The following is a 27,582-nucleotide window of genomic DNA, read 5'->3' on the forward strand; positions in this document are numbered from 1 at the left end:
TATTTCTCAAGAAGTACCAGAGGGATCTTTCTCAAATTTTATATGCAGGTTCCCTTTTGTCCTTAGCTGTGCAGGGCAACTTTTGAGACTGATCGGATTAACAACATGGCCGACAGGCAGCCATCTTGGATTTTGATATTGAAAGTTTGTTATCGCTATTTCTCGGGAAATTTCATAGGGATCTTTCTCAAATTTTATATGTAGGTTCCCCTTGGTCCTAAGCTGTGCAGGGAAACTTTTGAGACTGATCGGATGAACAACATGGCCGACAGGCAGCCATCTTGGATTTTGATATTGGAAGTTTGTTATCGCTATTTCTCGGGAAATTTCATAGTGATCTTTCTCAAATTTTATATGTAGGTTTCCCTTGGTCCTAAGCTGTGCAGGGCAATTTTTGAGACTGATCGGATAAAGAAAAATGGCCGACAGGTAGCCATCTTGGATTTTGATAGTGAAGGTTTGTTATCGCTATTTCTCAAGAAGTACCAGAGGGATCTTTCTCAAATTGTATAAGCCTTGTCCTTTTTGTCCTTAGCTGTGCAGGGCAACTTTTGAGACTGATCGGATAAACAAAAATGGCCGACAGGTAGCCATCTTGGATTTTGATAGTTAAAGTTTGTTATCGCTATTTCACAAGAAGTAGCAGAGGGATCTTTCTCAAATTGTATATGCCTTGTCCTTTTTGTCCTTAGCTGTGCAGGGCAACTTTTGAGACTGATCAAATTAACAACATGGCCGACAGGCAGCCATCTTGGATTTTGATATTGAAAGTTTGTAATCGCTATTTCTCAAGAAGTAGCAGAGGGATCTTTCTCAAATTTTATATGTAGTTTCCCTTTTGTCCTTAGCTGTGCAGCGCAACTTTTGAGACTGATTGGATAAACAAAATGGCCGAAAGGCAGCCATCTTGGATTTTGATATTGAAAGTTTGTTATCGCTATTTCTCAAGAAGTACCAGAGGGATCTTTCTCAAATTTTATATGTAGGTTCCCCTGTAGGTTCATCTGAATCTGTCATCTTAATTTGGCAGAATATGTACCGGTATCATCTATGTAGGTTTGTGGAAGGAAAGGGCCTTTTTGCATAGCATGCTATCGCAATAGGTGATTACTGTGAGATCCCCTACCTTAAGAATCGGTGATTTTCTTCTGTATTTTCTACTTAAAAGACATTTAAGATAACAAAACTGGGTTGCTGCGCCATTGCAATACCCTGGACGTCTTTCTTTTCCTTTTTTCTTCCTACTCTCTATTTCTTATGCTCTAGAAACATAAAACAGATAAATAAACCAGTATCGACAAAATTCTGTATCGACAAGAAAAGACACCAACAGGAAACGAGGACATTCTAAGACGGAAGAAAAGAACCCTTACACATAATTAATGTTTCAGAAGACAAGCTTCCCATTACCACACGTGCCGCCCAGAAGAATGTCTCGGGTCTGTCAAATGTAGCAAAACTCCTACCAATGAACATGTCTCATATTATACGCGACGCGTCATGATGGCAAAATCTATATATGGACGACGTTAACAAACCCCAAACTGTTCGAAAGCAGCTGTCTTGGATATGTTTCGTCGAAAAGGGTATTTGTTTGAGAACAAACTTTCAACAATAAGTTGATGGCCATTATTTGTCAATCGGAATAAACAACAGATCTTTGTGCAGATGTTTTCGGGAAATCTCCCCAAAATCTTTGTCGGATACAAATACACGAAACTCTTGAAGTATATCGAATCGAGATATATCAACCCATAAAAAACATCCAAACTTCTAACTCATGTCACAAATAACACAAGCAACGGGATGAGTACGTTCTATGGGGGCGGTTCTGTCTATTTCTAAAAATAAAGGCTGTCGCCACCACATCCCCACAATCAAGGAATGATATTTAAGTCGCTAAAACACCGAAAACCTAAAGAACATTATAAATAATACAAATAATAGTATTGATGACGTTTGTAAGATAGTTCTGTATTTCTATGTCTTACGGCGATCGCTTCCTCCCACTCCCTCTGTCGTTCTTAAAGCGCAAACTAGCTTGACGGGCTAGTCATTCGTAGCTACACAACGTTAAAATGACATGCGTATTCAAACACGTGGAAATGCCAGAGGATTCATGCCTGAGACCACTTTATTTCCCAAATCGGTCTCTTATGTTAGTGGTGTGGTTTTGTCTGCGATGAATCTCTTTTTGATGGCTGCGATACAAAAAAAAGCATAGCATATATATATATATATGACTGTATACATAAATGCCACTTTATAAAGCTTGGAAATATTTTGGTGTTGTTATTTAAATGCCAAGTGATAATAGAGCTTAACACTTGTAACAGTTTAGTATGTATTATGGTACATGTACAACGTTCGAGACAACTCTATAAGGGCGGAACAAGAGGCCAACGGGTTCTCATCTTGCAAAAGACAACTTCAATTATTTATTATTTTAACCAATCAAAGTGACGGAAAGTATTAATCAATCGATTGATCAGCCATTAAAGTGTTAGCCAATACCCTGACTTCTTCAAGACAGACTCGGGAGTTGATAAACTGGGACAATATTAATGAGCTAAATTATATCAACGTCCTTTCTATTATCATAAAAATATAAAAATTTGTATTAAAAGATATGTATAGCTAGTTATTCCCTCTCAACGAAAGTTCGAGGGGAAATAGGATTCCGGATGTACGTACGTTTGTAACACTCTTTGTCATCGTTTTAGTTCTCGCCCTCAACGAAATTTCATGAAACTTCACACAAGTGTTTGGTATTGCAATGCCTTGAATCGTCTGCTGGATAACCGAACTACTCGGTAGTGAAGCGGACGTAAAACCAATCAATCAATCAATCAATCAATCAATCATGTCTTGAACAGGTTCGCGTTTCGGGTTTCTACATTGAAGGTCAAGGTCACTGTTACTATCTTTAGGAAAAAACTTTGTCATCACTCTAGCGACTTCATTTCCTCTTACATAAGTCACACTGTGTGAATGCGAGGGGATTTGTATCACTTGTAATGCCTTGTTAAAATTGTACTATGACACGATACGTACAGCCTTTCCACACTTAACGACGATACTTCAAAACAACCATCAACCTTTATCATCAAATCGTCGTTACAGAATTATCTGAAGGCATGATCATATAAAACATATCTATTGTATGTATAAGGTATAGATATTTTCCTCTGGAGGGACATACAGTCAAGGTTTGTAAACATGTCAATTTGTCTTGAATTAATTTCCAGAAGGCGCATATTCACTGTATCTTGCTTTCGATAGATTTCCGTTTGTCACCATGGCCAATATTGGCACACACATAATCGTATTCCTGGCCGTTAGATTGCATTATAAGAAAAAGAGATGTTTTTGTCAATAATGCTAGAAAGTGATATATATTTCTGAAAAAAGGAAATTGAATTCTTTGAAAATACCCAAAGATCTTTCTGTATCGACCTTTAAAAAAAAACAAAAAAAAAACTGCCAACTAAAAATAAGTTAGTATAATTTAATTCTGTTTAAAACAAACATTACTATTGGTTTATTTTGTTATTTTATGAGCTCATAACTTAAAAAAACTGACGAAAGAACTGTTTTGAGTATTGCATCATTTGATGCGTGACGTATCAAATTAAATGTTTAAAAACATTTAATCGTTTTAATATTTAAATTAGAATTAAATTATAAGTATAAACTTGAATAATTTGTTTACGTTATTGAGCATAAAATTAAACAGGTGTGTACTCTTTTCATAAACCGCGAGCGGTTTATTCAGAGTACACTCCGTTTTTATGTTTTGGCTCAATCCTTAAATAAAAATAATTTTAAAAGCAGTTTAAATAGCATATTTGATTCATTGTTACAGTAATGTACATTGTACAGGTACGATGTAATGAGGTATCATTACGAAAATATAATTTCCTGATTAAAACCCTGTGAAAGGGAGTTTCGGGATATTACGGCCCATCTGAACAAAAGCAACGATCATCGCAAAAATACTACGGGGGAAGAATGATGCCTTTTGGGACTGTACAGTGTTAGCGCCAAACTGTTCCCAGTACTACTGTCTCCTACAAGGCAAACCTGTATATATACACGTACATAATGTACAGTATAAAAAATATCACACAGTCGGGCATACTTCAACTGACACTTTGATTGCGGGTCAGAACTAAAATAGCCGTACTTTGTGTCCGGATCCGTTTCACGAGCTAGACATGACCACAAATGATCGGATTTTCAAAGAGTTTTGTCAGCTTAATGAGATCCTTTCACAAATTTCAAAAGGATTTTTTTTTGCTGAAATATCTAAAATTTTAGGAAACATAAGCATCTACAAATATTCTGTCTTACATTCAGCGAATGAATGTTCAGAATCCTTCGTATTTACTGATGAATAATAACGATTAAGAACTTTTATTAATGAAAATGGCTCTTAAGCTGACCAGAGTTTGGACAAGACGTCTATAGTCTACAAAAATGAGAAATAATCCTATTGTATGTCGGCGGTGGATTTGATTTGTGTTTTCGACCATCCTCAGAGCGTAAATGTCGATGATAAAGCAGCAAAGTATCAAGTATTTCACTTTAACCTTTCCCTGTACTGTTGCGTGTTTGAAGTAGCACGTCACGGTTTAATGTGACGTGTTGAACCAATGACCTCCGTTATATCTCCGTTATTGGAACTCTCCGGGGTTTATACACACTGTGATGTGTGGGGATTGTAATGTATACGTGTTATATGTATATATGCATGGTTTTCCTCCAGTTAAAGCTTTTGGTTGCTTCTAAAGTCATGCTGTATGTGCACCGAATGCAAATATGTAATTGCATGCGGATGAACAAAAATACCAAAGTGTTTCTTTCCGTATAATTCATCGTTGCATATGTATTCAAATTTAATAATTAAGTTATATTACATTATTGCATGTGAGGAAATATACAAAATTAGTATAATTTTTTACTGAATATCTTCGAACAGCATCACACTGATGAACATTTATCACTGACAAGTTTAAGAGGATGTACATAACTTGCATCAAGGTTTTCCATTCTACTGCATAGTGTTTGTATAACTTCTTTTAATTGAGGAAGTATATTTCAACAAACAAATAGCCTCGCTCTGCCCCTTTATTTAGGATAAGAAGCAGTGCATTATGTAGTGTCCAGCTAAACAATTGTTTAACGAAGGGTACATATCACACAACAAAATAACACGATGTATATGATCATATATCTGTTACAGGCCATTTTGCATTCAGATTCCGTTTATTTGCATTTATTTCATGAGATAAACGACCATTCTATAGCAAACTGTTTATATAGACAAATCATTGATTTAAAAAATCAACGTTTTGCTCTAAGTGCTAAATAGAGTAGAGTTTCTGCAGCTGTTTTGTTAAAGGTCTTTAAAAGAAGTTGAAGGTATTGCCTTGCTTTCCTATTGAAATTCGTATAAGAATACCGGTCATAAGTTATAATCTCGGGCTGTTTAACAGAATAATGCCACAGTTAAATAAATGTGTTCACGAGGAATGATACGTTGATTAGATACCTGTGCGGATCGGCTGTGGTAAACATTTGTATTTTAAATAGAAATCAAATGTAAACTTATATTGTGATACACAACATTTTTCATTGACTGTATGAGAGGAATATTCGTTACATGTTCTGTATATGTATGTATATAATGTTATGCCAGTCGCGGTTACTTTGACTGTTTTGTAGGTAGTTATTGTATATTTTATCTGTGTGTTTGGCCTTGTCTATCTGTTCTCACGATAAAAAACCCCCACAAACATTCAATCTGTGTAAACAAGTAAACACTCACCAATCCTTTTGTTTATGTCATTTGAGAGGAAGATAACAACTAGCTTAGAAACTATATCGACATGAAGCCTTGTAACATACATTCCCTTTTATTCACTCTCAGTAAAACTCATCTTTGAATTGAAGGGACGAAAGCTTTACAAAAACTTAAAGTTTCAAAATGTAATCGTATAAAGAGAGTCTGAAAACAAGTGTATTCTTACAAGGTTAGTATCTTGTAGTCAGTACGACTTTTTCTAAACTAATGTACAATTTGCTCAACGATAAAACAGTATTTACATAAAGAATATTACAAAACATGATTTTGTCCCGGTTAATAACTCTTTCCCAGGTTGATATAACGACCTATCTACCTCATATAAAGGTCATACTGAATATTCCATATTGTAGCATTGAACTAGAATACAATTGCAACCGCATGTTTGGTTTAGTATTTTTTTTTTGCATAATGATGGTATTAATAGGCAACAAGAGCCAATATCTTCAACCTCAAAATTCGTTTATGCCAAATTGATATTTATACATTTCTGCAAAGCAACGACGCTTTCGGTTCCGTACTTTTTTTCTTCTTATACTCTATGTTACACGAGATTAAATATTTCCCTTCAAATTTTGTCAAATGTGTAATCATTGTCTTAGTCCCTAAAAAGGTAGACCTCGATGTTAGTTGTTAGTTTAAGATAAATTTCTTTCCAAATGATATTCATTCATTCACATCTTTAATCTTTTTTCCTCCATAATTGAAGAGTTAAATATATATGCGTAATGAATGAATAGTGAATAAGAACAGAAATACGTGCACAATATTTTTTTTAACTAGAATATACACTTGTTATACACCAATAATACCATATTATCTGCCTGCATAGGGCAACTGACATTAATATTTCCAACAAACAATGCAGCGTTTGTGTTACATAAACTATCTAACAATTCATTTATACACAAAGTAAACATCCATGGAAGTACAATACCCCCCTTGGCTCGTTCCCTGTTCGATGGCGAACCATTTGGATTGAAAGCCTTGATACAAAACACAACTCTGCATATCTGTAAACATTGAAGCTAATATTTTTATATATTTAACAGAAAATCCCATTTGGTGCATTTTGAAGTAAAGACCGTTATGCCAAACGCAGTCAAAAGCTTTCGAAGAAACAAGCAAAAAGCTTATTAGCGTAATCTTTGGCATACTTATTAGCTTCATGCAAAGGGAAGGAAGTCATGACACTACTCACTTGTTTTTGAAAACCATTTTGTAGAGGACTTACGTAAAACATATTTTCAGACTTTAATCTTTCTAGGAACAATTTCTCAAAAAAAAACATGATAACAGGCAATTATGATATTGCACGATAACCATTAGGGTCAGCTTTTGATTTATTATGCCCTTTATATAAAATGTAGATAACTTGTCTTTTGAAGGACAAAGGGAGGTAGTTGGAACCTATAAAACGTTGAAAAGCTTTGTCAAACAGCTGTAACGTGACACATGAGCAAATGTAAAAATTCCATATACAAGTAAGTCGTGACCAGGAGCTTTACCTGTGGGTAAAGTTTTGCATACTCTTTCGACTTCCTCAACTGAAAATTCATCACAATTTGTGACATCATTCTCGTCTGAACAAAACGTTTCGGTAACTTTTGCGATTGACTTAAGTTTTATTTTTTTAAATAAAAATTAGGACTGTTTGATTCTTTATATAATTTACAGTAAAATGAACCCCAGTTATCTGCGAAATCTGTATGATTTTTTTTATCATAACACCATCTTTATTTCCGTCCCAGCACATCCGAGAGTTTTCTTATGATGAGATTTTACAAGACTCCAGAAAGAGGGTTGGACGATTTCAGCAGTTTCAACGATGTCGTTATTAAGTTTCTGAAGATATTCTTCTGATATGCGTCTGTGACGTTTTGCATCCTTATATTTTCTGTAGATTGCGGAGTCTGACATCCGGTAAATTTGACATATAACACTTTTGGTTCAAAAAAGGAAAAACATAGATTTCCTTTAACTTATGTTTCTTCATGACTAAAGGTCCTTGGGTCTTTATATTTGGCAATTAGGTTGATCATGTAAATGAGTTAAAGTGTTGTAAACGTTGATGACCTTGACCTTCATTCAAGGTCACACAAATCAAATGTGCTGAAATTAAAAAAAAATGTATGGGGAGTCAGATAAGGATATCTTTCTTTGCTTTATTTGTTTAGAGTTAACGATATAAAATAGTGTAATGTCCCTTCATATTTTGTTTAATCAATGGACAAAAGGCAAACAAAATAATAACTAGAACTGTAAGCCAAATACTAACTAATACCCCGCTCCTATATAAACCAGAACTGTAAGATCAAGGCTAACTAAGGCAAAGCATTGCAAATTAATCCATAGTCTCCCACCAGTAATTATCCATGTATATATGTCACTGACATACTTCTTGTACCCCCTCCCCATGCCAAAACATAACTTTCATACCGAATTTTGTTAGCCTAGATGACCCAGTTTTGCTGAAATTGTTCTAGTAGTTAAGGAAGAGTTGTCAAGACAAAGATTTTTTACAAAGGGCCATAACTCCTTAAAAAGGATCGAAATGAAAAAATACTACCCTGATGCACGACATCATGGGGTAATTACTATATCTGAAAACGTTTTTATTGAAATTGGCCCAGAATATTATGAGGCGGACAAAGTTTTTTCCACAAGAAAGGGCCATAACTCCTTTTTAAAGGGTCGGAATGAAAACATACTTCTTGGATGCACAATGTAAGGGGCAGTTACAATATCTGAAAACTTTCGTTGAAACTTACCTCATAAATTTGGAGGACATGTCCAGACAAGGATTTTTCAACACAGCCATAACTTTGTAAAAAAAAGGGTCAGAATGAAAAAATAATCCCTGGATGCAAAACTTCAGATGTTAGTTAGTTATCATATCTGGAAACTTTCGTTGAAATTGGTCCACTGCTTTAGAATGAGTTGACAGATTAAACGGATAGACAAGCCGATTCCAGTATACCCCCACCCCCTACACCCCCACCTCAACCCCGAACTTCGTTGCAGGGGTATAATAAAGTGTATACTAGTTTTATTATTAAGAATATTTCATAATTTTTAGATAATTGCATAGCTTTGTCTATAACACAATCTCAACCTTAAGTAGTTCTCCAGAGGAAAGATTACTATGGCAGAATACATATTTATGAGTTATTACTGCTGCACATAACTTTTAAACATGCCTAACATAATAAAGTGTTTTAGTATGATACAAACACAGAAAATGTATCGGTATTTATCATAATAAACATTGATAGTCAAATCTTCAATGTTATGTGAAATTTGGCATTGATCATGTTTGGCATGCTAAAAAAGTACTTTACCGGTTTTGATATTACATAAAAATAATTCTGTAGACAGAATACATATATAGGAAGATTTTAAAGAAGTTTGAAATATAGACTACTATTGTAACTATATAAAGGCAAGTTGACAATGTTGGTTATATTTTAAGTTTTGTGATTTTTTTTTGTGCGTTTTTCTAATTAAAAGTATCATTACGTTTACTTCGTGTATACCAATATGACATATTTAGTATCAAAATAACAGTAATTTTATACACGGTACACTATCATAATTCATTTTCAAAATAACATTGCCCTGTGATATTTATCGGTCATTTAGTTAGGATATCCCCGTCACTCAACATGGTGTTATGCAGTTATTGATCATTTTTATGTTTCTACATATAGCTAAAGAATAAAAGATTTCAAAGTTGGGGCTAAATGTTGACCCCGCTTTTGAAAATCCCCTGGGTGGAATTTCCCTATCCTACACCCTTGGGCATGAAAGAGTATTTTTGTCTCATTCCAACCAGGAATAATCTCAGAAACCATGAAAATGCGTTAATTAGCCAGCCAGTTTTAGCATATCCCATATTTGTAAACATAGTTTGCGCAGAAAAACGAATCACACCTTTCTAAAGTGTATGGTAAAAATATCGTAAAAGGTTTAAATTTCATCACATCGCCTTTTCCGCATTGCGGCATCGGAGAGTTCCAAATTCGTGACGTGCCGTCATTGTTGAACCATTGTGACGGCACGTCACGTGAAATGGAGTGTAAGAAATGTCCTACACCCCTTTCTTACCCTGGACAGCTCTACCTTACCCACAGGGAAATGAGAGAAAATTCCTCCCTATGTACTAGTTCATGTTAATCTCTACTGTCGCTGTTGTATTTGTATGATATATCCTTGGTATGGTATATCCTGTGTAATTGTCCTCGTATTAACTGAAAAAGTCCAGGAAAAACACAAAACGTGCTCCACTAGTTTGACAACTACTGCTAATTGGCCTTACTCATTTCACTCTGTGCGGTATTGTAGATTCAAACTTTTTATACATATTTTCCTATCACCAAGCTGAAAAAAACGAGGGATTGTGAACATTGGGTACACACTTTGTTATCATTCCTGCAACTTTGCATAACAAATTGATAAAGTGCTGTAGACTGTGTGATATTATTGTAAAAAAACAATTCCACTTTGTTTAAATGTTACTTATATTTAATACTAAACAGCAATAGTATCGTGAACTGTTTTTCAAGAATACGAGTTCCTCTGTACGCCTACACCAGTAAAGCACATTGATAGGGCGATCGCTATAGAAATGACACATTCAGAACAGTCAATGCAAAATAGACAATGAACAACTGATGATCTATTTCTAGATATATTACTACTGACAATACTTGATGGCCTGCTACAGGTCAGCCGTGACAGCTATTATGGTAACACTCACACTGCCAATATAACCCCTACACGAACCCGACCGATTATCTTTGATTTAGCATTATCTAGTCTTTTATGGTTGACCCCGTATCAAGGTATCTTCAGACAAGGGGTTTGGCTCGTGTGACGTGTATTGAGACAGTGTACGTTGCATCTCGTATTTGCCTGGTCACTGTGGCACGTAACTATGGATTAATTCACACCGATTCTGGAATTTCCTTATCAATATGAAGTGATGTTCTAACTAATACTTGTTTTGAAAACTTAAGAACTATTTAATTAAAGGTAAGTGCTGTATCATAACAATTCTCCATTTACTAACTGTCTGAAGTTTTACTATAAATATAGGTGGAATTTTCAAACTCCTATATTTTGAGAGCATTGTATGAATTATGCATATTACTGAGCGTGATCGTTTTGAATTCAAGAATATGTATATTAATTTTTCTGTTTATATCTGATTATAGAATTATCTTTATTTATTTTACTTTCATATTCCCATTATAATAGGGTAGTGCTAATTCATTACATATCGCAAAGCTGATAAAATCTGAATATGTACTAAGCGCTATTATTACTTATTTGCTATATGAATTTTGAGCTATTGTTCCGTACTTACAGTCATTTTCTATGAAAAAAGTCAAAATTGCGTGCATTGTATACCGTTGTTAAGCATACATGTTTAATTTGATTAATTCTATTAATAGTGTTCACCATAATTTGTTTATTTACGGTAATGTATTTAGTGTGATCTGGTAATTTTGGGAGATTATAAAAAAAAATGCACCACAACAAAAAAGCTACATCTTTTAAGCATTAATGATCACAAAATTTAAACAGTCATCTAACGGGTTTTTACTAGTTATATTGTGTAATAATATTTTTTTTTCGTAAATCATGAATTATGGATCATCAAAAAGAATGCAGTTTCAATGTGAACGTATTTCTGAAGTTATAACAAATTTACATTTTAATGGTCACGACATTTTGTGATTATACACGAAATAAACGACAATGTTTCCCTTATGAATTATTTTTTAATTTAAATTAGTAAACAATTGCTCACTGCTTCATGACAGTATACAGTCGGAAAGTAGTACAACAAAGGCATTGCTTCTCTAACAACAGTTAAGCTTACGGCCGTACATTTATGTAGACCGCTAGCTTGGTTCCTTCCGTGGTCGATCGATGTTACATCAAACATTTTAAAGAGTTTTTCATGTAGTTGATTGAACTTTTGTTTTCTTTCATGAGAGTATATTTAATGGAACCGTTCTATAACGTTACAAAATCGTTAACTGCATATATCAATTACTCTATCCAAAAATAATGACATATGAAACTAGGTTTTGAATACCATTTACTTACATAAGGAGTCTGTTATTATATCAAACATACCTCTGTGATCACTGTTTGCCGATGAAACGTTATTGACGGGAGACATCATGACAGTGTCATAAGTGTTGAAGACAGCATTTACCTGTTTGCCTCCGGGTATTCCATCAGGTTTTAGAATATCTTTGCAGTCGTTTTCGACTTATAGTGGCTCTTTCAATAACGTTTAGTGTAATACACGCAAAGAATTGTTAATTTTATTGTATGCTCGTTTTTATTTTGAATAGGAAGTATTTTATGTATGCTAAGTGTCTTTCAGTCCTTAGTCATTTTTGTCATGACAGCCAGACATGGAACTATCACAGACATAGGTATATGTCAGTTCCTACTTGTAAAATGTTATTACAGTGCTAGACAAGACCTGGCTAACGAACTTGTAGACATATTTATGTAGACAGTGCGTCACTTAAAGAACTGAACTGAACGCTAATTAACAATGACGTTGGTCATTTGTCATACTCTGTGACACTGACCACGGCCGCGTCATGACCCTTCACTAAAAACCAAAGATGACCATCAAATATGAGAGATAACTAATGTACAGGGGTCTTGTGTTAACTGTAGGAAATTTACCGAAACGGTAAGCTGATTTGTTTTTGTTTTGAAGTGTAAAGCGTGTCGGATGTTCTTTTTACGAGGTGAGTAACGTATGGATTGTTGATGAAATGTCTTTATATAGGTTTCTTTTAAAATCATATTTATTTTTTGGCTTTGATGTTACTTAATATCAACTTAGCATAATGTACTCAAGGGAAAACAATATCTTTTTTAAAGGACCAAAACCTGTCTATTCCGACACTATGCCACATAACATATTTGTCGGGTTAGATAGTGCGTCAGAATACACAGATCCTATGTACTAAATTCCTAGTAGTACATTGTATGCGCTTACAATTTACTTGCTTAGTCTTATTAACAGACATGAATATGCAATATCAAAATTAGCATTTATTACCCTTTTACCAATGAAATATGAAAAAGAAAATATCAGTGTGATAAAAACTCAATATCAATGTTTACGCAATTTTATATCTTCTCATGTGATGATACGGACCAGTATCGATTTGATATTGACCTTTGAAAACGATATTTTTTATTTACTGCAGCAGATATTCTGCTCAGCTGCAGATGAAGGGACGGTTGTATAAGTGGTTGTTTTGTACATCTTTGGTACAAACACAAAGCTATTAACATAGTTGATAACATTTTTTTGTGAGGACAACCTACCATAAAATAGCAGAAAAACGTAGAAAAACGTAGAATTGCCTTCAGTAGGCCATTCAAAATGGCGCACAACCATGTAGTCAAGGGCGACCTGGCGTCAAGCATGCTAGTGATTCCTACACTTTTTGATGCAGCAAAGGTTGGCTTTAAAAATGTAATAAATAAAATATTTAATGATTTTCCAGTTAAATAACATTTATTTTTCACTCGTTTCGTACCATAATATCGGTATTATGTCATACGAGGGAAAAATATATGGTATTTACAGTGAAACCATTAAATACCCTCTAAATACATATATACATATCTCAATTACCCATATACAAAGTAAAGTCATGTTTATAAAACAGTAATTATAATACAAAATATTACTTATAATGTTTCACCTGTTTGTAGTATATACATATGTATTATATATTTCATGAAAACTAACGTTGAGCTTATTATCATATATCGCCTTGGTGAAATAACATTTGATAAAGTTGACCTTTTTATTATTTTCAAAAAATAGCAATAGCAATAGTAATTTTATACATAGTTTTGATATTTTATCATAGAACATCAATATTTCAGTGCGTTGAATTGAACTGGAATTAAATACCGCAAAGGGGGACAACTCATGCATTTTAAATTCGCCTTTGCGCATTTCTATATTTCATGAACTTAATACATATAATTCAAACTGATATTTTCTATTATTTTTTTCCCGAATATTTGTAATATTCGACATATTGATTTTAAAAATTCCCTTCAGAAAATGGTACACAGTTACCTCCCTTGCAGTGTTTATTTCTACAAGGATAAAACACAAATGCTTTTGACAGAGTTGTTCCGTTCTAACATTGGATATATCTATTATTACTTATTTTTGTCTAAAGATATACACGTAGTTGAGAAATGATTGGTCTGAAATACTATGTTGGGTAATTTTGTTATTTTCTTAAAAGAGCCCCCATCCCCTCCCCTCTCAATAAATAGAACAAATAAATCACTACCCTACTTTTTTTCCAGTGATGTTGCCTTAAACATATATTTTGTTTTGCCTAACTTGAATATGAAAAAATGAGCTAGCAATGTTTCTTCTTACTACCCACGTTGCGAGTATTTATCTTATCGTCGTCCAACATTCATAATGTTAGCTAAATAGTGTTGCATTTTGTTTGCTTGGTACAAAACATCTTGTGTATTGTTATAAACACAGTTTATTATCATAGACATGTCATTATATATCATTGATGCTATGGAGCATGTACTGGTAAGTAAATAGGTCGTATAAATACACTGAAACCTGCCTAATTCAGCCTCTGGTTATTCTGACATTATCTCATATAACTGTATTTTATTTTTTATAAGATATATGAAATAAATAAAGTAATAAAACTTGTGCATTCGTACACATTTTCTAACAGTTAGATCCCACAGGGTACCGAGTAATACTGGTAACAAACCGAGTAATACTGGTAACACACCGAGTAATACTGGTTACACACCGAGTAATACTGGTTACACACCGAATAATACTGGTTACACACCGATAATATTACTCGGTGTGTAACCAGTATTACTGGTAACACACCGAGTAATACTGGTTACACACCGAGTAATACTGGTTACACACCGAGTAATATTATCGGTTAACTGCCGATTACACACCGAGTAATAATGACGGTTACACAGCGAGTAATACTGGTTACACACCGAGTAATACTGCCGGATACACACCGAGTAATACTGGTTACACCCCGAGTAATACTGGTAACACACCGAGCAATACTGGTAACACACCGAGTAATCCTGGTTACACACCGAGTAATATTGGTAACACACCAGGTAATACTGGTAACACACCGAGAAATACTGGTTACACACCGAGAAATACTGGTAACACACCGAGTAATACTGGTTACACACCGAGTAATATTGGTAACACACCGGGTAATACTGGTAACACACCGAGTAATACTGGTAACACACCGAGTAATACTGGTTACACACCGAGTAATATTATCGGTTACACACCGAGTAATACTGCCGATTACACACCGAGTAATACTGCCGGTTACACACCGAGTAATACTGGTTACACACCGAGTAATGTTGGTAACACACCGGGTAATACTGGTAACACACCGAGCAATACTGGTAACACACCGAGTAATACTGGTTACACACCGAGTAATACTGGTTACACAACGAGTAATACTGCTGGTTACACACCGAGTAATACTGGTTACACACCGAGTAATACTGGTAACACACCGAGTAATACTGGTTACACACCGATTAATACTGGTTACACACCGAGTAATACTAGTTACACACCGAGTAATACTAGTTTTTTTATTAATAAAACAACTATTCAGGTAAAAGGCAAACACAAACAAACAGTTGATTTATATACAGTATAAAGACAGTTTGGAGATAGTATCACAAATATACTGTTCCAACCTAAAATATCAATATAAAAAAATCACAGAAACAAATACTTAACATATGTTATCTTTGTAACATCAAACACGGGGTTCAGTAAAAAACATAACTGAATATGCTGTGATAGTATACTGAGAAAAGTCTTATTACACACATTGTATGTATATATATACTTGCGTAACACGTGGAGTTTCCTTGTAGGTAGACTGCACACATGACACGCCAGACGTATGGATGGCATGCCCAGTGACCACGTAAAATAATAGCCGTCAGACACGGACACAACTATAATGACGTTTTTCTGGTGAAGGTAGGTGAGTTAATTATTGATACCGTTTTATTAACAGTAGCAGACGAATATTTAATGCTTAATAATGGAATTTTCTTGTCCGTTCCAGAAGAGTTTTGTAGAAAATCAGTCACATATATCGTATGACATCGTTTTGAAACATACATTCATTAATACAAATTTGAAATTCTTGCTGAAAATTTCTTTTTCCGTACATTGTACAGTTTACCAATTCATAAGAGAATTTAGATATGTTTGTACTAAATTTCCTGTTGAATCTTTTTCACAAAATAGTTGCAAGAATGTGTTTCAGGTGTGAACTTGTCTGTGAGAGAAAATAGATTGTTATGTACAAAATAATGTCCAGCTGTGTAGATTTTTTGCAATTATGTCCTCACGTTAATGTTATTTGTCTTACGAAATGTTCCGTTATTTTAAAAATGTCAACATGTAAACAAGCACTCATTTAGCAAAACTACTCAAAGACTGATGCATGTTACCGGTGCAAATTACATCAATATCACAATATTTTACCTTTACAATATGCAAATAGAAAAGACGTAGAGTTGACTAGAGTTGTAATTAATACTTATTTAGTGGTGTTTCATGTTGCTTTTGTTAACAAGCTATCAAAGCCAAGTTTATGATAACGTAATTAATTATCTAATTAATAAGTTTAAAATATGGGTTCCTGCATATATTTACAATATTTCAATATTTTAAGATAAATAAAGCGTCATGGTATTTTTTCTTGTATCGAAGAAGTTCGAGAAATTAAGCGCAAGTGAAATTTAGACGATATATACCTCTTTTTAAGTTAGTTTGAACACATAATATGTTGATGCAATGTTTCGAACTATTATCATCTTAATGCTATTTATGCTACTAAACCGATAACCAGAAAAGTTAAAAGACATGGTTAAAGATATATGTATTGAGTTATTACCTGGAAACCCTTTGATTTGAGGGTAGACCCGTTTTATATTTCACACATAAACCGTGTGATGTTTAGCCTACAGAAAATCGGGTTGGGATTTTAAGACATATCAAAGTACAATGAAAATGCTTCATGACATCACGTGGTTAGCATTTTATATATCCGTTTGGATTCGTCACAAAACGAAAAGCATGTCAGCAAGGCATAAAAAGACTGAAAATCAGCAACAAGTTATCTTCAATATAACGGTGTTTTCTCTGAGGCTCCAAAACATTGATAACTTGTACATATCTATATGACCACATCAAATTTAGGAGTCCAGGGGACTTTTACACACTAACAGTTTGCGCATGTCCGCATAACCTAATTACAGGATGAAATACAGTACTAGTATAACGTTTAACCCTCTGGTAGGATAAACATATTGTTCAATAAAGCATTTTAAAGACATTGTTAAGTATATATTCACATTACCGTATTAGTGGGTTTCGTGTGAATTTTGAGATAGGCATAGTATGATGTCACTTTCATGGCCTCATTTTAAGATTGTATGAGACTTTTTAGACATTGATAGGATTTACCTATATGAATGACAGCATTAGAGGATTTCTCGTGACCTTTGAGGAATTGGCAGAATCTGCTGGTTCTGATGACCTCATCAAAGGATTTCCGAATTTCGAGACAGTGACAGGAAATGCTTATCCAAGTTGACTTGACCTCATAAAGGATTCTTTTCTGACATTGGTCGTATACTTGACGTGTACTTAAACACATTAAACAACGGCCTCACTGTTGGAACTGTAGGTATGTCGATAGGTTTAACATATACGTGAACTTATTGGCAGGTTACTTAGAACTGTAGAAGCCTAGGCAACATAAAAATGCCGCTGACCTCGTTAGAGGTCACTTGAGAATACATTAACATGTATCGTTATTGATGAACGATGTAACGGCGTGCATGGGGCTTTGTATAAAAATATATAGATCACGATACAATGTCAAACTTGACTGATCACGTGTCAATAAATCTCGCGCTCGAATAGTAGCTGTAGTACTGAGGTGTATAACACTACGATATGGTATTGCGGAGACATCCGGTCGTGATAATGTGCATACATGTATATACTTTCTACAAATGAATGCTATACATTGACAGTTGCTATATAAATGTAGTGTTTATGTTAAAAGATCAAGGTCATACAAACAAAAGCTGAGGAATGTCTTAAAAAAGGGTTAAAGAAGCACATTATCAATCTATTCCTTTCAAAACCACAACGTGTTATTTATTTCCAAGTAATCGGTTAAATAATGTATATTCTGCTTCTTACACGAGGACAGCAAGCTTATGACATTGATCACGTTGGTTGATACACTGATTTAGACACCGCGTAATATTAAATACTTTGCGAATGCCTGGTTTTGTCTTCTCTTCATGTTTACATGCAATTCCAATCCTGATCGGAAGATAAGCACGTAACTTTAATTTCCATTTTTTGTCATTTTTTCTGTCTTAACTTTGCTACCTTCTCTTGTTTTAAAAATGAAATATTGTTCCGATAAATTATATTCCTGTTATAAAAGAAATGGTAATCCAGCACCCATAGTGTACTTTGCAATTGCTGTATAGGCTTAATAACAACTAGACGTACGAAGTGAGAAAGTATCTATTTCTAACAATAACAGAACAACGAAGTAAGAATACTATTTGTAAATTAATATCGTTTATCAATAAAGTCAAAAGGCCATTTCGTCTACTATGACTAAGTAAACTGAATTAATGTTGAAAGACTTTGAAGGGAATATGTCATCTTTGGTAAACATAACATATTAAAAAATCAACCTTTTGGTAACCTTGCTATTTTATTTGCTAATAGTATCTCTTATGTTTTCGTTATGTTTTCGTGTCTTGCCCATCCCTTTATCAATTACATATTTGCGAGATTGACGGGCGATGATTATGACGCCGCAACGATTCCATGTCGTCACTTTGTCACAAATCGCAATATTTAGTCGGGATACTTTTAATTCATACTGGTTTTAAAGTCATTATATACCTTATCTCATAATAAGATATATTTATCTCCTTCTTCATTGTTCATAAATTTCAAACCAAACTGAAAGATAACATTTCATCTTTTATAAATGATTTACGTTGAGTTATTGTGCAGCTAACATTTGGTCGCGTGTAAACCCCTAGTAGTATTTATTAGCATTACAATACTACCAGCGTGTGTTTTAAGTGAGATGATCAAAGGTTTATTGCAAACATTACAACAAAACAACGTTAAAAACTTCCCTATATTTTCAATTCATTTTATTTTTGCATTGGTTTCGTTTTATGTATATAAGGACGTCAGCTATTTCGGGCAACAAAGGATTGTGTTGTAGCAAAATAGATCTAAAGAATTTTGCGAACAAAGGATTTTAACACCTGTTATATGATAGTCGTCCTCGCTGTTTAGAATGATAAATGTTAATTATGATATTACGCTAGGTCGCTGTTTAGTCATATGTACAGAGATACCGAAATAGAATGATGAAAGGGGTTTAGGTGAGATCTTGGCCGTTCAGTCATCACACTTCATTTTGGTATGTAATAATTGATAACGACTTCCACAGTCATCATTCGCCTGACGGTGGAAGTGACTTGGTGTTCTTTTGAAAATTTAATCTAGTTTGGCATAACCTCCGAGTTTTTATACTTAATTTTATACTACAAACACACTTATACCTTAGAGAGGTATTCTAGTAAACTTATTAAACATATTTGTCATCAAATGTTCTAGAAGACAACTTAGATGTGTTCAACTTTCTGTCGTTAACGATATAGAGCGGAGTGACTCACCATCTTGCTCACATTAACAGTTTCGAGATACTTTCTTACAAAAATACCTAATATGCACAATCTTAAGATTGTTGAAAACGTTACAGGAAACTTAATAACTTTTCTTCAACGTCGTTGACAATGGGGGCAAGGGTCACACTTTAATATAATAAACTCAAGCAGTTATTTTGAAATTACTGAACATGTTGTAAACACAGAAAATGGGCGTCCACTTCTATAGACATCAAGTAACGTTTTTAGATTTGTTTCAGGTGAGTCCTGGACGTCCTGTTGTTAAAGGTTTTGATGAGTCCCATAACTAAGAAATATGGTTGATTCTCTAAGGTTGATAAGTCCCACATGGAAAGCATCAGCCCAGGTCAGAAAAAATCTCCAAAAACTACTGGCCAACACACTCAAGTACTCAGTTTTCTTGTAAAATGTAATATAACATCATCTACAAGTCGTCTACTTTATTTCTAACCTAATTTGGTGTTTCATCCTCTATGTAGCCATAGACACTATTCATTTCCAATTGTTTGTATTTAAGTGGGACGTCCAAGCCCCTCTTACTTATTTGTCCAGAAGTTAACGTCTCAACACCAGCTAGGGAAGCAGGTAATGAATACCTTTTTAATCTGATTATTTTTCAACATGCTTCAGGCAGAATTCGGTTAGGTTAAGATGTGACTTCACGTTGTCTCGGACGCTAAGGTCATACGATGATATGACCGCATCGAAATGACATAATACTGTAATGTCACAAGTTTTTGTACATCAGTAAGGCATTCAAATTAATATCCGCTGATATTGGATAATGATAATTAAGGCGATTTCTCATGGCTGCTAAAATAGTGACACGGTTAGTGAGTATAAACATAATAATATAACACCCTCTACTCATTATTAACTTTAAATTAAACATTACTCTTTTATTTTTTGAAATTCATATAATTAAGCTTTTTGTTTGTACCGCCAGACATCTGTATCAACAGACCAATTTCGACTTCCACATTTTGGACGCTATTACCACCGATGAGTAAGCATAAATGACCAACGTTTTCTCACCATTCTATACCAAAACTAAACAAATTTCATACCAAATACATGAACCCGCATAACTCGAATACTCGGATAACTCGATGTTTTCCCACGACGCCATCGACTTCGAGATAACGAGGTTCGACTGTAACAGTATCGGTCAACTAATGAAGCTGACATGTGAGTGGCAATTAAGATAAGTAATGTCACAGGATACGTTTTTATCTAAATGCTTTACATGATCTTTATAATTTCCTGATTTCCGAATAATTTTTAAGGTACAATAACATGTGTGTTTGTGTCTCGTTCATCTTTTATCCATCTGATATCTGTTATTTAACCTTGATTACAAACGTGTTCATCGTGACGTAGATCGAGGGAAACCTATATACTTCTATGCACTTCACCAGAGGAATGTCATGATAGATCCCACGTGATGCTCCGACCACTTGACGTCGCCTCCGGAACTCTGTGGGAGGTCACGATGTCCTTTCTTATCTTTTAATATCTCCTTAATTCCGAATGCTGACGTTTAGTATCATCTTACGATCTTTGAAACAAGTTTGAAACGACTTCAAACGCTTTTGTTTTAATAGAGTCTTTTCTGAGCTACATTCATATGTCGTTTGTAATAGATTTCTGCTGATTTCTTTTCATTACATTCACAGTCCTTGCTTTTTTGTTTTTGATTGATAGAATTCTGGAATAATTACCAGCAAAAAAGCATTTCTAACCATGAGTTCTATACTATTGTATTATATTGTCTTACTTCAGAATCCCGTACTTCTGCCGAAAATGTAACTACGTATTGAAAACTTTAGTCTAGTGGTTGAGCAGTGCTAGAATTGTTGAATGCTAGCTGTTAGCGCTGATATGGCAGCTCCGGTTGTATGCTCCCCAGGGAGTTGAGAAAGATATTAGCTGGTTGCAAAGGCCCTATAACCACGGATATTAATTTGTAAACCGTTTTGAGACGACCTGTGAACTGGGTTGTGATAAAGCGGTATATAAGAACCTCGACTTATTATTACCATTAATTATTAATCATAGCTGAAAAGAAGTCCTACCTTTCATGACAAATGATTAAGATGAAATAACAAAATATTACAAACAACAGTATTCTGACGGAGGTTGAGGGAAGTTACTGTATATACGAAAAACCTCAGTGACGTGTAATAGGGATTCTTAACGCGGGCTCATAATAAGTACCAAAAGTAGCAGGGTCCCTTTTCACAATTTGTCAATTATATATAAAAACATGCGTCATTATAGTTTTGTCTATGGCTTATTTCTTTTCTCTCTATTATAGGTTCACAATTGTGTGCAGCACATATAAACTGTGCTCAGAGAAATAGCATCATATACACTGTATTTTGACTTTTCTGTGCTCAGAGACATAGCATCATATACACTGTATGCTTACTTTGCCGTGCTAAGAGACATAGCATAATATACACTGTATGCTGACTCTTCCGTGCTCAGAGACATAGCATCATTTACTCTGTATGCTGACTTTTCCGTGCTCGGAGACATAGCATCATATACTCTGTATTCTGACTTTTCTGTGCTCAGTGACATAGCATCATATACACGGTATGCTGACTTTTCCGTGCTAAGAGACATAGAATCATATACACTGTATTCTGACTTTTCCGTGCTAAGAGACACAGCATCATATACACTGTATTCTGACTTTTCTGTGCTCAGAGACATAGCATCATATACACTGTATGCTGACTTTTCCGTGCTAAGAGACATAGCATCATATACACTGTATGCTGACTTTACTGTGCTCAGAGACATAGCATCATATACACTGTATGCTGACTTTTCAGTGCTCAGAGACATAGCATCATATACACTGTATGCTGATTTTTCTGTGCTCAGAGACATAGCATCATATACACGGTATGCTGACTTTTCCGTGCTCAGAGACATAGCATCATATACACTGGATGCTGACTTTTCTGTGCTCAGAGACATAGCATCATATACACTGTATGCTGACTTTACTGTGCTCAGAGACATACATTGTAGCATCATATACACTGTATTCTGACTCCAATGTGCTCCATACCTTTACGTTATATTATATATTATATTAATATGCTTTAGCACTGCGTTAATTATCATTACGTAAAGCTAGTGTAATGAGTATGTCACTTATGACGAACTGTAAGTAAGAAGGTGAACAAAAACGTCACAGACCAATTATCACTGACTTGTACACAAAAGGATTTATTCATGAAGTGACACTCTCGTTAATTCTCGTTGTTGTCCACATGTAACATCTGCCATTTTGAGTAGACATATCCTGTTGAATACAATGTACGGACTAACAGTTGGGAGAGACCCCGTGTAACAATCATTGAACATGAATTATACACACGCTCAAAGTTACAAAGGACATTCTTAGAAATTATCTTACATATATACTTTTAAAGGAATTTTGTATACGCACTCTAAGTCACTGAAGGCGTAGACTGGAATTTGATGCTAACACTACACGCACTAACATTATTTTGGGAAAATTTGTTCTGGTGGAGAAAAGGAATTAATCTTCATATATAAGAACTGCTCCATACTTCATTTATATTATTTAAATTGTTATTTAAGTTTCCATTGGTGACTCGGCAAGAAGTGAACAGTAGAACAGGTTAAGATGAGAAGAAATGTTGATAAATAATAAAATTACCAAACAGTGCAGTTATATCTAAGTTACAATGTCTTCTACACAAGTATTGATATGACTGTAAGATTTTCTTCCAGTGGTTTCATGTTGATATGACCATTATATTTTCCTTCGGTGTTTTATTTTATTGATATGACTATCAAATTTTAATTCAGTGGTTCTCTAGCGATATGACTATTATATTTTACTTCAGTGTTTCTATATTGATATGTTTGTAAGATTTTCCTTCAGTGGGTATTTAATGTTACTTTGAATGACTATTAGAGGTTACTTCAGTGGTTCTATATTGATATGACTGTTATATTTTACTTCAGTAGTTCTATATTAAAATGACTGTTATATTTTACTTCAGTGGTTCTATATTGATATGACTGTTATATTATACTTCAGTAGTTCTATATTAAAATGACTGTTATATTTTACTTCATTGGTTCTATATTGATATGACTATTATATTTTACTTCAGTAGTTCTATATTAATATGACTGTTATATTTTACTTCAATGGTACTGTTATATTTTACTTCATTGGTTCTATATTGATATGACTGTTAGATTTTACTACAGTAGTTCTATATTGATATGACTATTATATTTTACTTCAGTGTTTCTATATTGATATAACTGTTAGATTTTACTTCAGTAGATTTATATTGATATGACTGTTAGATTTTACTTCAGTGTTTCTATATCGATTTGACTGTTAGATTTACTTCAGTGGTTTTTTGTATTGATATGACTGTTAGATTTTACTTCAGTAGTTTTATATTGATATGACTGTTAGATTTTACTACAGTAGTTCTATATTGATATGATTATTAGATTTTACTTCAGTGAATTAATATTGATATGACTGTTAGATTTTACTTCAGCGGTGTTTTATTGATATGACTGTTAGATTTTACTTCAGCGGTGTTTTATTGATATGACTGTTAGATTTTACTTCAGCGGTGTTTTATTGATATGACTGTTAGATTTTACGTCAGTAGTTCTATATTGATATAACTGTTAGATTTTACTTAAGTGTTTCTATATCGATTTGACTGTTAGATTTACTGCAGTGGTTTTTTTTATTGATATTACTGTTAGATTTTACTTCAGTAGTTTTATATTGATATGACTGTTAGATTTTACTACAGTAGTTCTATATTGATATGATTATTAGATTTTACTTCAGTGAATTAATATTGATATGACTGTTAGATTTTACTTCAGTGGTTCTATATAGATATAACTGTTAGATTTTACTTCAGTGTTTCTATATCGATGTAACTGTAAGATTTTACTTCAGTGTTTCTATATCGACTTGACTGTTAGATTTTACTTCAGTGGTTCTATATTGATATGACTGTTATATTTTACTTCAATGGTGTTTTATCGATATAATTGTTATATTTTACTTCAGTGGTTCTATATTGATATAACTGTTAGATTTTACTTAAGTGTTTCTATATCGATTTGACTGTTAGATTTACTTCAGTGGTTTTTTGTATTGATATGACTGTTAGATTTTACTTCAGTATTTCTATATTGATTTGACTGTTAGATTTTACTTCAGTAGTTCTATAGTAATATGACTGTTAGATTTTACTTCAGTAGTTCTATGTTGATATGACTATTAGATTTTACTTCAGTGAATTAATATTGATATGACTTTTAGATTTTACTTCAGTAGTTCTATATTGATACGACTATTAGATTTTACTTCAGTGAATTAATATTGATATGACTTTTAGATTTTACTTCAGTAGTTCTATATTGATTTGACTGTTAGATTTTACTTCAGTAGTTCTATAGTAATATGACTGTTAGATTTTACTTCAGTAGTTCTATAGTAATATGACTGTTAGATTTTACTTCAGTAGTTCTATGTTGATATGACTATTAGATTTTACTTCAGTGAATTAATATTGATATGACTTTTAGATTTTACTTCAGTAGTTCTATATTGATACGACTATTAGATTTTACTTCAGTGAATTAATATTGATATGACTGTTAGATTTTACTTCAGCGGTGTTTTATTGATATGACTGTTAGATTTTACGTCAGTAGTTCTATATTGATATAACTGTTAGATTTTACTTAAGTGTTTCTATATCGATTTGACTGTTAGATTTACTTCAGTGGTTTTTTGTATTGATATGACTGTTAGATTTTACTTCAGTGGTTCTATATTGATATGACTGTTAGGATTTACTTCAGTGGTTCTATATTGATATAACTTAGATTTTACTTCAGTAGTTTTATATTGATATGACTGTTAGATTTTACTACAGTAGTTCTATATTGATATAACTGTTAGACTTTACTTCAGTGGTGTTTTATTGATATGACTGTTAGATTTTACGTCAGTAGTTCTATATTGATATAACTGTTAGATTTTACTTCTTTGTTTTTTTTATTGATATGACTGTTAGATTTTACTTCAGTGTTTCTATATCGATGTAACTGTAAGATTTTACTTCAGTGTTTCTATATCGACTTGACTGTTAGATTTTACTTCAGTGGTTCTATATAGATATAACTGTTAGATTTTACTTCAGTGTTTCTATATCGATTTGACTGTTAGATTTACTTCAGTGGTTTTTTGTATTGATATGACTGTTAGATTTTACTTCAGTGTTTCTATATCGATGTAACTGTAAGATTTTACTTCAGTGTTTCTATATCGACTTGACTGTTAGATTTTACTTCAGTGGTTCTATATTGATATAACTTAGATTTTACTTCAGTAGTTTTATATTGATATGACTGTTAGATTTTACTACAGTAGTTCTATATTGATATGACTGTTAGATTTTACTTATTGATATAACTGTTAGATTTTACTTCAGTAGTTCTATATTAATATGACTATTAGATTTTACTTCAGTGAATTAATATTGATATGACTGTTAGATTTTACTTCAGTAGTCCTATATTGATATGACTATTAGATTTTACTTCAGTGAATTAATATTGATATGACTGTTAGATTTTACTTCAGTGTTTCTATATCGATGTAACTGTAAGATTTTACTTCAGTGTTTCTATATCGACTTGACTGTTAGATTTTACTTCAGTGGTTCTATATTGATATGACTGTTAGGATTTACTTCAGTGGTTCTATATTGATATAACTGTTATATTTTACTTCAGTAGTTCTATATTGATATGACTACTAGATTTTACTTCAGTGAATTAATATTGATATGACTTTTAGATTTTACTTCAGTAGTTCTATATTGATTTGACTGTTGGATTTTACTTCAGTAGTTCTATATTGATATGAGTGTTATATTTTACTTCAGTGTTTCTATATTGATATAACTGTTATATTTTACTTCAGTGGTTCTATATTGATATAACTTAGATTTTACTTCAGTAGTTTTATATTGATATGACTGTTAGATTTTACTTCAGTGTTTCTATATCGATTTGACTGTTAGATTTACTGCAGTGGTTTTTTTTATTGATATGACTGTTAGATTTTACTTCAGTAGTTTTATAATGATATGACTGTTAGATTTTACTACAGTAGTTCTATATTGATATACCTGTTAGACTTTACTTCAGTGGTGTTTTATTGATATGACTATTAGATTTTACTTCAGTAGTTCTATAGTAATATGACTGTTAGATTTTACTTCAGTAGTTTTATAATGATATGACTGTTAGATTTTACTACAGTAGTTCTATATTGATATACCTGTTAGACTTTACTTCAGTGGTGTTTTATTGATATGACTATTAGATTTTACTTCAGTAGTTCTATATTTCTATAGTAATATGACTGTTAGATTTTACTTCAGTAGTTCTATATTGATATAACTGTTAGATTTTACTTCTTTGTTTTTTTTATTGATATGACTGTTAGATTTTACTTCAGCGGTGTTTTATTGATATGACTGTTAGATTTTACTTCAGTGGTGTTTTATTGATATGACTGTTAGATTTTACTTCAGTAGTTCTATATTGATATAACTTATATTTTACTTCAGTGGTTCTATATTGATATAACTGTTATATTTTACTTCAGTGGTTCTATATTGATATGACTGTTATATTTTACTTCAGTAGTTCTATATTGATATAACTGTTATATTTTACTTCAGTAGTTCTATATTGATATAACTGTTATATTTTACTTCAGT

General features: G+C 33.2%; 1 protein-coding gene across 2 annotated transcripts in view; it reads left to right on the forward strand.

Moving 5' to 3' along the window:
• The first annotated feature begins 10,797 nt into the window (after positions 1–10,797).
• The window catches only part of LOC110452897 (hornerin-like), a 24,318-nt gene continuing 7,533 nt past the window's right edge, over positions 10,798–27,582 (forward strand). The window contains exons 1-2 of one of the 2 annotated variants that reach the window (XM_021501634.1): positions 10,798–10,900; positions 15,866–15,978. The gene's annotated coding sequence lies outside the window, so the exon portion shown is untranslated. The remainder of the gene's footprint in view (positions 10,901–15,865; positions 15,979–27,582) is intronic. The other variant, XM_021501633.1, reaches the window with a different exon arrangement.

This window comes from Mizuhopecten yessoensis, unplaced genomic scaffold, assembly GCF_002113885.1.
Source record: "Mizuhopecten yessoensis strain PY_sf001 unplaced genomic scaffold, ASM211388v2 scaffold6971, whole genome shotgun sequence".
Lineage (NCBI taxonomy): Eukaryota > Metazoa > Mollusca > Bivalvia > Pectinida > Pectinidae > Mizuhopecten > Mizuhopecten yessoensis.